The sequence below is a fragment of the Leguminivora glycinivorella genome, chromosome 4 (genome assembly GCF_023078275.1).
Source record: "Leguminivora glycinivorella isolate SPB_JAAS2020 chromosome 4, LegGlyc_1.1, whole genome shotgun sequence".
Taxonomy (NCBI): Eukaryota; Metazoa; Arthropoda; class Insecta; order Lepidoptera; family Tortricidae; genus Leguminivora; species Leguminivora glycinivorella.
Genome location: NC_062974.1, coordinates 26,407,792 through 26,418,932, shown reverse-complemented (window position 1 = coordinate 26,418,932; position 11,141 = coordinate 26,407,792). Strand labels below are relative to the sequence as shown.

Sequence of the window (11,141 nt, the reverse complement as noted above, 5' to 3'; positions counted from 1 at the left end):
TGGCGTTACATATAAATTATGCCAGAGCCAAATTCTTTGATATTGTAGGATTTATTTACAAACGTATGGAGTAATTTAAAGTATTTTATGATTCATATTAATGATATGGTTTTGTCCAGCATTAGGCAGCACAGTGGTCACAAAACTAACATATAATTAATACTTTATGATATCACACAAACTTTGGTAGACGCAATATATCGCTACACAAACATAAATACATTATTTTGTATTTGTCTAGATTGAATAGCCATCTATAGCCCAACAATACAAGAAAATAGTGAAAAATGTACAGTAAAATTAGATTTCTATTTTACAAATATTTGATGCTGGACAGCCACCATCAGATACATGTATGTGGCGGCAGAGGCGCGCAAAAATATCTAAACACGCCTTGTCGCCTCTAAATAGGGTATTTTCAGAATTTGGGTCCCCCAAATCAAAGCGTAAGTTAAAAACAATTGATGTCAGTTTTGTGACGAATTAAGCATAAAATTCGTCTAAAAATTTACTTTTTTCACATTCTAAATATAGATTATCGCTTTAAGTTTATGTATTTAATAGAAAATAGTACATTAGGATACAAGTGCGTAAAGAAGGAAGTCTCGAAACGAGTGGCGATAAGTTAAAACACGACCGAAGGGAGTGTTATAAATCGACACGAGTTCCAGAATTTCCTTTTCGCACGTGTATCGTACGACGTTTTTACAGTACAGATGAGCTCCAAAGTTTCCACCTGGCATATAATGAACCACTTCTCGCACTAGTGCGTAAAAAAAACACCATCTGTACTGAAAACAATATTTTTATTGAAATTTCATGCTTAGTTATCTCACACTGACAGTGAGTTAATTTTTGTTGACAACTTTTGTTAATTGGGGGGTCCCAAATTCTGAAAATGCCCCCAATAGAGGCGTGTTCAGATACGTATGTTTACATACGACTGTACCATACTATATATTATATATGTTTGATTTTAGGAATATATTATTTGGTTAATGTGGTTTCAAAAAAATAACTTTATATATCTACCTACTCGTAAACAGTTCTTATTATACTCAAAGTAATTCGTTTCTTTTCTTTTTATACCTTTTTTCATATGATCGATAAACTCCCAGCGTTTTCTTTCATATATGAAGATCATACCACAATTAAAATTATTATTAAAGCTAATCCAAAAACAAACTATAATATCATACAAAAAATCTACCTTAGCTAAAACTAATTCATAAAAAGTGCTAACCAGCTCCAAGCTTTCGTTGATAAGATTCTGCGCGCTCTCCTCCAGTCCCCGTCCATATCTCATCGTCTTCCACATCATAATCTAATAGCGTGTATTCTGTTCTGATACTGCTACTATCTTCGCTGTATCGTTAACGTTAAAATATGTGACTGTGGCATAGCAGACCGGTGCTTCTAGCCGGGCTACTTCTAGCCGACTCATATGCTGAATCCAGATCGCGCGCAGTTGTATCCACATTCGTAGCTCAGCTTAAGCTCTCGTTTCGGTGAACTGTCGTAGCTATTGCAGCTACTGTATCCATCGATACTTTCGCTAGGGATGCGGAGAGGTGGCAGGGAAGCCTCTGCAAGGGCAGTAGCGTTGGATGTGGATCTCTGAGCGAGCGTCGACGGTGCCGGGTATGATGGCAGTGAGCGGACGAGCGGCGAGATGCGGTTGCGGGCGCTCTTGCGGCTTTTGCTTCTTTTGAACAGCTTGAAAGCCTGGAACAAGGAAAAATGGAGTTTAATAATTGCACAATAAAAAAACCTATTAAAGTAATTCTTATACTAAGAGAAGGAACTTTAAGCAAGTCATTGATTTTCACGTAATTTTTATATCTTACGTTGAAAGAAATTTTACCAGTAAATTTTGCAAACTATGTACCTATATTCAGCGGAATATAGAAATCGGGAAGAAGTTTGAAGAGTGAATTATATTATAATGTAGACAGACAATAGCATCTTAGTAAGTAATGAAGTATCTTAGAACAAGTCGTGCGTAGGAAAACCATGAAACTTTATAACGAGTTAGGTGTAATAGGAACTACCACCGTTTGTAGGTTATCGTAGGTAGGTAGTAAAACTAAGTTTGTTAGAGTTTCTCATATTAACTACGTTCATGAAACCTGCCTTAAACGAAGTTAGAGGTACTTTAGACATAATTCAGATATTAAAACATAGTTAAGCAACTACTTCGCACATTGTATTCGTATCAAACGTAATCTGTACCTAATAAATTTTTGCGTTACTGAAAATAAAAATGTTTAAGCCTTAAGAAATTTATAAAGGATTTAATTATCGTTGATTTTTTTTGAAGTGTAAAAGTAATTAATAGCTAGCAGGGTAAATTGGACGTATTTTTTTTATTTTTTTTATTTAATTTTGTGAAAAGGCACCAATCGACAAAAATATGTGTATAAGTTGAACTTTCTGAAAAAGCATGCACATATCATGTTCAAATAGGTATCGTTAGGTCATAGGATTACTAATAAAACAAATATTTTCATTTTGGCAATTTTTTCATAAAATGGTTCAAGCTACCCGCCGCTTCCTGTCTCCAGGACCCCCCCCCTACTGTAACTTGTCTACATTTTACCTCAAAAGGGTAGTTGTTTTCACGATATTATAACCGTTACAGGGAGAGGTCACGTTTTATCAAATCTAGACCACAATTCTGGGCAGAAAAATGATAAAGATATTTGTAAATGATAAATATACACTTCTTAACACCCGTTTGACTATGGGTCGATGCGAAGGTCTTGTTAACATTATTGGACTTTATTTTTTGAGCGATGTTGATGGACTAGGTTGAACCTGTAGCCTTAAAGTCAACAATAAACTGTTTTAGCCAATTTTTGTGCATTTTTTAGCATTTTGATGTCTAAAAACACTAAATGTGACTTGGTACGTCACACCGGAACACGAATTCCAAAATGAGTCTTGCTTGCATTGCGTCGGTCATATTTGCTGATTTTACAATTTGAAAATTTTAGACTTCCATACTAATGGGTTCCTACTTGCAAATCATAGCAACCTCTAAATGAGCCAATAAGAAGCTAATTTTTAGTACATATCAATTTTTGATCATAATGGAACAAGAAAAAACCTGTGGAGCGAAAATAAAAAACCTTTTTTTTTCTCCATACATTCGTGAACCACCCTAATCTCCCGTGGCCTGGGACCCCGAATGTGGATTTATAATTAGTTCAGGGTGGCTAGCCGAATGGCACAATCGCTCACGAAACGCTCACGAAACGAAGCGCTAGTAGATATCTATCTCTATCGCGCTTGCGTATTGGCGCGACAGAGCCAGCGGCGTATCGCTTTCGTTTGGCGTCGGAGAAATGCCATTCGGCTACGGGGCCTGCTATATATATTGTGTAAAATGTTTTATTATTTGTCAATGCGCCATACGAATAAATAAATAAATAAGTTGCTCCGTGGCGTACGAGTATCGTAGTTAACTCTCTCACTCTTCTGTATTGGCAGAGGATATAATACTAGAGAGCAGACACGTCGCCGGCGGATGTGTCGCAGTTGTTAGCTCATTGAGCATAAAGTTATCGTTGTGTGCGTGCGTGATGACACGACTCGCTGGTCATTCAGACGTACAGGCAACCACTGTAGAACTATGTCATAGTGACGTTTTAAATCAGATTGTTTGAAATCTCTTACTGCTTGTCATTTTGACATGGTTGTAGAGTGGCCTAGGGTTCCAATTAGTTGACTGTACACAGACAGTGAATAGATGCGCGTGTATTGTGCAATAGGAGCGTCCAAATGTGTGTGTGTGTGTGTGTGTGTGTGTGTGTGTGTGTGTGTGTGTTCAAGTACTTGCAACAGGCGTATTCTGTACTAATCGCCCGGCATTTCCGATCTCCTTCCTTCCTATATCTGTGAGTGGAACAGATCCAGATGCGTATCGTTAGCACTGAAGCGTTAACGATTGTCATTTTGGCTAGAGACCTTGGTATCATGAGATTCATGAGTAATGCGCTAATATCTCATGAATATACATGTAATGTGCTGGTATGAGTGATATGGAGGATATAATGTGTGTAGGAATGCGCACTTATCGGGTTTGTAGAATAATTAGGTATGTTGATAGTTGGAATTGTGAGCTTTTACCGTTTCTGTGTGGATGACACGGGAGCCGTGTCATCATGGTTTTTTACATGTGCTGTAAGGGCATATTTTTTCTGGATTTTTTTGCACTTTTTCTACTCAGAATCATGAGCTTTTTCGATTCTACTAGGAGACAAAAAATGTCCCAAAATTTCCATACATTTTTTGTCTTCCCCTGAGTTACGTTACGATCAAACAAGTTGTATGAGAAATTGTAACTCAGTGGAAAAAAATTGTGAGACATTTTGTTCTCCTACGGAATCAAAAGAGTACATGATTCTGAGTAGAAAAAGTACAAACACTCCCACATTTGGAAGAAAAAGTAAAACAAACAAGAAAATAAAAATATGCCCGTATGACACGAGTACCGTGTCACGAAAAAGTTGTTCGCCGCCACAGCGTAAAGTTTTCGAAAATGGAACACACAACTATCGAAAAGTCTCGACCAACATATTGAGAGAATCTCACTAGGTGGATTGAAGAGTCAGATGGAGAAGACGGTAGTCATGGCCACGGCGCGGATTGTTCGGCGGTTCCTCTCTCTGCTCTGCAGCCTGCAGCCCTGACCACAGCTTGGAGGCTGGTGTTTTTATATTTTTTATTGTAATACACTTAGCCTACAAAATAAACACGAAGTACCTACATAAAGTTAGTAGGTATTTGCACAGACGAACGAACAATACAGGCAAATGGGATTGATTCAAGGCACTTAAAATTTAAATCGATGTTTTTAACCCCTGACGCAAAAACAACGGGGTGTTATAAGTTTGATGTGTCTGTCTGTCTATCGGTCTGTTTGTCTGTGGCATCGTAGCTCCCGAACGGATGACCCGATTTAGTTAGTCGGGAGTGTTCTTAGCCAACGTTTCATGAAAATCGGTCCACTATGTGGGGTTTTTCAAAATTTTAATTTTTTAAAGTGAAATGTTTTGTCGCTGAATGCCTTATAAAAAACTAGCGCAAAAGTAAATTCACTACACGCGGCGACGGCGTGATTCATAAAGCAAGCATTTTTAGATTTTACTTTTTAACGATTCGTCGTTAGATATGCCAATATACTTCCAAATTTGAAGTATCACTTTCCTTAGGTACCTCAACCTTTTCAAACTTAACAAGTACTACTAAATATCTGCCAAATGCGTAGGTGCAAAACGCGCTTTTATCCATGTTTTATACGACAAAGGTAAAATAAAGAATATTTATGTTTTGATATTAGAGCCTACTTCGATATGCTTTCGCATAACATTTTTGTACACGAAGTTGTGTTTGTAGCCTACCTATCCAGTGTGTAAGCTTTACACGGGCCTTAAATTAAACCAGATCCAATTTAAGTGTTTTTAAATTACACTTTATTTTTACCCCACAATTATTTATTAAAAATTTCCTCAGCAGCCATGTAGGTACTACTGTATAGGTAACCATGGTTAATTGCGATGACAGTTAAAGACAACTGTAAACGAGCGTTTAACGCAAGTGTGTTTGCATTACATTGCGGGCCGAAATATTTTGTATGACAAACATTCTAATTTCAGTTCTAAAAGTTATCAAATTACATTTCTTATAACCTATACTAACCACTACTAAGAGATTCGGCCGTATTAGATTTACACGCTGTATGCTAAACTATAAAATAATTCATAATATAACATATTACTAGTTTATAAATATTACATTCTGTATACATACACAATATTATTAGAAATATGTCTCTTACGTAATAACGTGCAAAAATTGGTTAGTTACGTCACATTTTCACTGACAAAACCCGTGGGAACTGCCAAATCTCATTAAACTGGCATAGCGACAGCAACGGTTTTTCCTATCAATAATCGCTGTTGCTACGCAGTTTTCCGCTACTATTTTCCTACTATAATATTGTAAATGAGAATATTTGTATGTGTATATGTAATTCTATTAAAAGGGATGTTTTTAAGGCACATTTTATTACGTGTATTTAAAAGTCTTGTAATATTAAGGAACATTTCCTAAACTTTATATGAAAACGAGTAAAATATATACATTAACGTGTAACCAACATTATTTCCACCGTGGAAGGTCGCACTTGAAGCCCGCACTACGCTCAGAATTTGTATTTCAGAACCGCTATTTGCATGATTAAATTATAAAATCCTTCACTCCGTTCAGTCAAAGACATATATAACTCCGTATAGATAGATATAGTCTAAAAAAAACGTACCTCAGTACCATACTGAAAAAGGTACGGTGGCCTAGATGGCATTACACGGGGTACGCTCAGCTAGATGGCGCTAATATTAATATTTGACATTTTAAAACATATCAAGCTAAGAATATGGGCCAAATTGTCAAACCTGAGGTTCAAAAGTTTTAAGCCTGTGTCAAGAGATGGCAGTCTATGCACTGTGATTACACATTTTACTTCGACGGTAACTCTCTATAATACTCCCATCGCATTGTAACACAATCCTCTTTTTTTACGGACTTGGTCACGGACAGAGCTACTTGTATAACTTGTGATATGCAATTTCCTTGTTTTATTAACTGTGTGAGTCGCACTGAGTCAATAATGTTTTCAACCGCAAGCTTTTACGTATGAACGATTAACACTCATTCATAAATTGTTATAAATATAAAATAAATAAAGAAAATAAATATTATAGGACATTCTTACACAGATTGACTGAGGCCCACGGCAAACTCCAAGAAGGCTTGTGTTGTGGGAACTACTGGTAGGTAATATATACATAGGAAACATCCATGACTCAGGAACAAATATATGTGCTCATCACACAAATAAATGCCCTTACCGAGACTCCGAACCCGGGACCGCGGCGCAGCGAGCAGGGTCACTACCGACTGCGCCAGACCGGTCGTCAAATCGGTTATTGTATAAAAAAATCTGCACTTTTTAACCCCGACGCAAAAACGGGGGTGTTATAAGTTTGACGTATCTGCCTGTTGGTCTGTCTGTGTGTGTGTGTGTCTGTGGCATCGTAGCTCCCAAACAGATGAACCGATATAGATTTAGTTTTTTTTTGTTTCACAGCTGAGTTAATATTGTATTGGGGAAAAAATAATTTCGGTTTCATTATGTTAGTCCAAGTTAATTTATTAATATAAATTTTCAAAACTAATCAATGATATATGCGCCATTTTGATCAATTACCTTTTGCCACTTTTCTGGTAAAACCATAATTCCGTCACTGTTTTTGAGGATTTTGGGCGAAAAACTGAACCATGTGATTTTCACAAGCCTCTTTTGAAACCAGATTGACACCATTAAAATAAGTTTGCAGAGACCGGAACAAATGATCGTCCGATGGGGCAAGGTCAGGGCTATACGGTGGATGCATTAAAACTTCCTAGCCAAACTCTCTCAGCTTTTGACAAGTCACTAAAGATATGTGCGTGCGGTCTAGCATTATCGTGATGGAAGATAACGCCTTTTCGGTTGATCAATTCTGGCCGATTATTTTTCATCGCCTGCTTCAATCGCATCCGAATTAATGGTTTGGCCAGATTCGAGCAGCTCATGATAAACTATACCCTTCCAATCCCACCAAACATTCAACATCACCTTCCTTCGCGTCAAGATGGGCTTCGCTACTGTTTGTGAAGTTTCTCCGGGCTTTAACCACGATCTCTTTCGCACATTGTTGTCGTAAATGATCCACTTTTCGTCGCCTGTAATCATTTGTTTCAAAAATGGCTCGATTTTGTTTCGTTTCAACAGGGATTCACAAATGGAAACTCGGTCCATTAAATTTTTCAATGTTAGTTCATGCGGAACCCAAGTATCGAGTTTCTTTTGGTATCCAAACTTGTGTAAATGGTTCAAGACTGTTTCACGGTCGACGTTTAGTTTATTAACAGCAATGTCACGAGATGAAATATGTCGATCTACCTCGATTTCATTAAGAATTTGATCGACTTTTTCAACGGTTGGCCGACCAGGGCGAGGTTCATCTTTAAGATCGAAGTTTCCGGAACGAAATCGAGCAAACCAATTTTGACAATGTCGTTCACTTAAGCAGTCATCACCATAAACACTGCACAATTTCCGATGAACCTGGGCTGCAGTTTTTCCTTTCCGGAAATAAAAAAGCAAAATGTGACGAAAGTGGCCTTCTGGGATCTCCATGATCAATTCGCAATATTTTTTTAATGAGTAAACAAATGACGCTAATTCGCACTCTAGAATGTTCCATAGACTCGAAACTTCTAAACATACTATAGTATGACATCACCGAATAATCATTACTAGAGACATAGGACTCTAACACCATCTACTAGAAACCACCGAAATTATTTTTTCCCCAACCCAAGGGAAAATAAATGTATTCACGGAAAAAATATTTTAACAATACTACAATACTAGAACGTTTAGTAAAATAGATTTATCGTAACTGATACTACAATCTCGTAATAAAAACAACTGTATTGTTACGTTTACTATATTTTGAATTCAATAGAACTAAGCAAACATTAATATGCACTAAACAGTTCTGTTTGAATTACATATACGAGAACTCTAGTTTTATTTACAACTAATAGAATAAAGGTTACGATAATTCTATTAACAAGAAGCTTCTTGTAATGCCAAAAAAATAAAAATTATCTTTACAATCTTAATCTTAGCGGTTACTATCACAGTATACTTCCTGTAACTTTTTTATACGTTGCCATTACTTTGTAGTTCTCGTAAAGAAATAAAAAGAATATTCTTGTAATGTAAACTCAACGAAGAGTTATATTTAAAAATATTAAGTTTGTATAAATATGTACGCATCGCTGTCAACTCTATTATTTGTATCGTAGCGAATGCCATCGCAGTATAGTTGATATGACTGTTTTATAAGTTGGTATTACTTTGCAGCTCTTGTAAATAATGACAATAATATTCTCGTAATGTATACTGGTGAACAAATAGTTCTGTTGAAAAAGTATTTAGTTAGTATAAATATGTGTTTCGTTTTTGTAACGAAACGCCATGTTTAAGTACCATTGTATATCTTAGTGAATGCTATAGCAGTATAGTTGATTTTACTTTGCGCCTCTTGTAAAAAATAACAATGATATTCTCGTAATATACACCGAAAAATAATTGTTATAACAAAAATATTGTCCGCATAAATAAATGTTTTGCTTGTGTAACGAAACGCAATGTTTTGCGGCGTGGTCGGCGGCCATTTACGTGTCATGAGAGATCACGCGTGGACGCGGATCGCAATAGGTTATATTATTTATCGTTAAACGTACTCACTACGTATTATCCATTCGTTTGGTAGTTTCCATTTTAGGAAATGGATGAAGAGGTGCAAAAACTCTTGCAAGGATGGGAGATGGCAGAGTTGGCAAAAGCAGGTGAGTCACATACCGTACATGTAGAACTTAGTAGATAATTAGAATGGTGAGTAAAAAGGCATTTAATGTTGTATTCATTTTACATTGCATACAAATTCATACGACATTACGTGGGCAAAATCTAAATACTGAACTAATAAGGACTGTCCACGATAAAAAGTGGTCATACATAACATGATAAATCTTTCTTCCTGAATGCACATTTTGAAGCAATATTATATTTTGATAAATCTGTATACATAAAACTATATAATAATTAAAGCTATTCCTTATAATGCTTTAGTGTGTCTGAGGTTTCGCCGAATGTATACCATCAAGCATTTCATTTCTTGTACAGTGTTTTTTAACAAACTTCACACGCTTCCTGGCACAATTTTATAAATACTTATATTTTTATAAGCTGTTTTACACACATTAGAATGACATCTTAGCAGACAAAAAAATACTTTTTGAAACTCATTTCGACTTTTGGTAGTCAGGAAGACTTTCTACTCCAAGCACTGACAGTTGTTTTTGTATGGAGAGCCAAAAAGTGTCAAAAATTCGAATTCAGCAAAGTTAGAAAATCTCAGTACTTTCTTAATCTGATTACAATCAGAAAAATTATTACTATCGTAAAATCAGTATGTAATAGGGTATATTTTGGCTATTATAATTAAACATTAAAAAAATATTTTTGTCATTAAAACTGTTGTACTTAAAGACTGCAAGAAGACACTGTACAAAAAAATATTGTTATCATGAGATACATACTGCTAAAATTCATAGGCCACCTAAAGTTTATAATTTGTTTGTATTTTTATAATGTAGTTTAATATCTACAAATTATTTGACAAACATGCTGCTTATAAATTCTCATTATTCTCAAGATTTACCATGTTATATATGACCACTTTTTATCGTGGACAGTCTTTATATATATCTGAAGTGGACGTAGAATATTACTTAATGTAAAATTTATTCATAGAAATTTTAATGTCTTTTTCAGATGATTTACAATGGTTGCAAGTTTCCTGTGACCCATGCCATACTGTGGAACAAAAGTGGAAAAATTCTGCAAAATATAAATTTTGGACGAAATGAAGGACGGTTCTATTAACACTGACGAATATATGAACAAAGTCTTGCACTAAGGATCGTTGAAATATATTTTTTAACAAATTATATAATTATTTTATTTACTTTCAGATTCACCAATTTTCACCGCTCATAGCATCCATTCCATATGCTGGGTGACCCAGGTTTCGGATCCCAGTTTCAACTCTAGGCAAACTCTCTTGGAACTGGTCCTAGCAACCTGCATTTTTATCGGTAGGTACCTATGAATTTGTCTGTGCACTGTATAGACAACTAACATTTCTTGTAAATGTAAGAAAAGGTTTGTTGTCTATACAAGGTGGTACAGTAGGATTAAAGGCTGAGCCACGCCAGATACGTGTACGTAGACGTGCGCGTAGCGTACGCGGTGTAAATGACGAATCCTTATTAGAGATTACACCGCTTGTGTGACGTGTTTCCCGTGTGTGTCTAGCGGTGTATCATCTCTTTTGAAGATTCGTACTTTACAGCGCGCACGCCACGCACACGTCTACGTACACGTATCTGGCGTGGCTCGGCCTTTAATCCTACTGAACCACCTTGTATAGACAACAAACCTTTTTTTACATTTA

General features: G+C 36.1%; 1 protein-coding gene across 2 annotated transcripts in view; it reads right to left on the bottom strand.

Moving 5' to 3' along the window:
- The window catches only part of LOC125225662, a 61,364-nt gene that overhangs the window by 28,268 nt on the left and 21,955 nt on the right, over positions 1-11,141 (bottom strand). The window contains exon 2 of one of the 2 annotated variants that reach the window (XR_007177000.1): positions 1,610-1,725. The exons of the other annotated variant lie outside the window; for it this stretch is intronic. The gene's annotated coding sequence lies outside the window, so the exon portion shown is untranslated. Of the gene's footprint in view, positions 1-1,609; positions 1,726-11,141 lie in introns of those variants that run through there. 2 annotated transcript variants of the gene reach the window in all.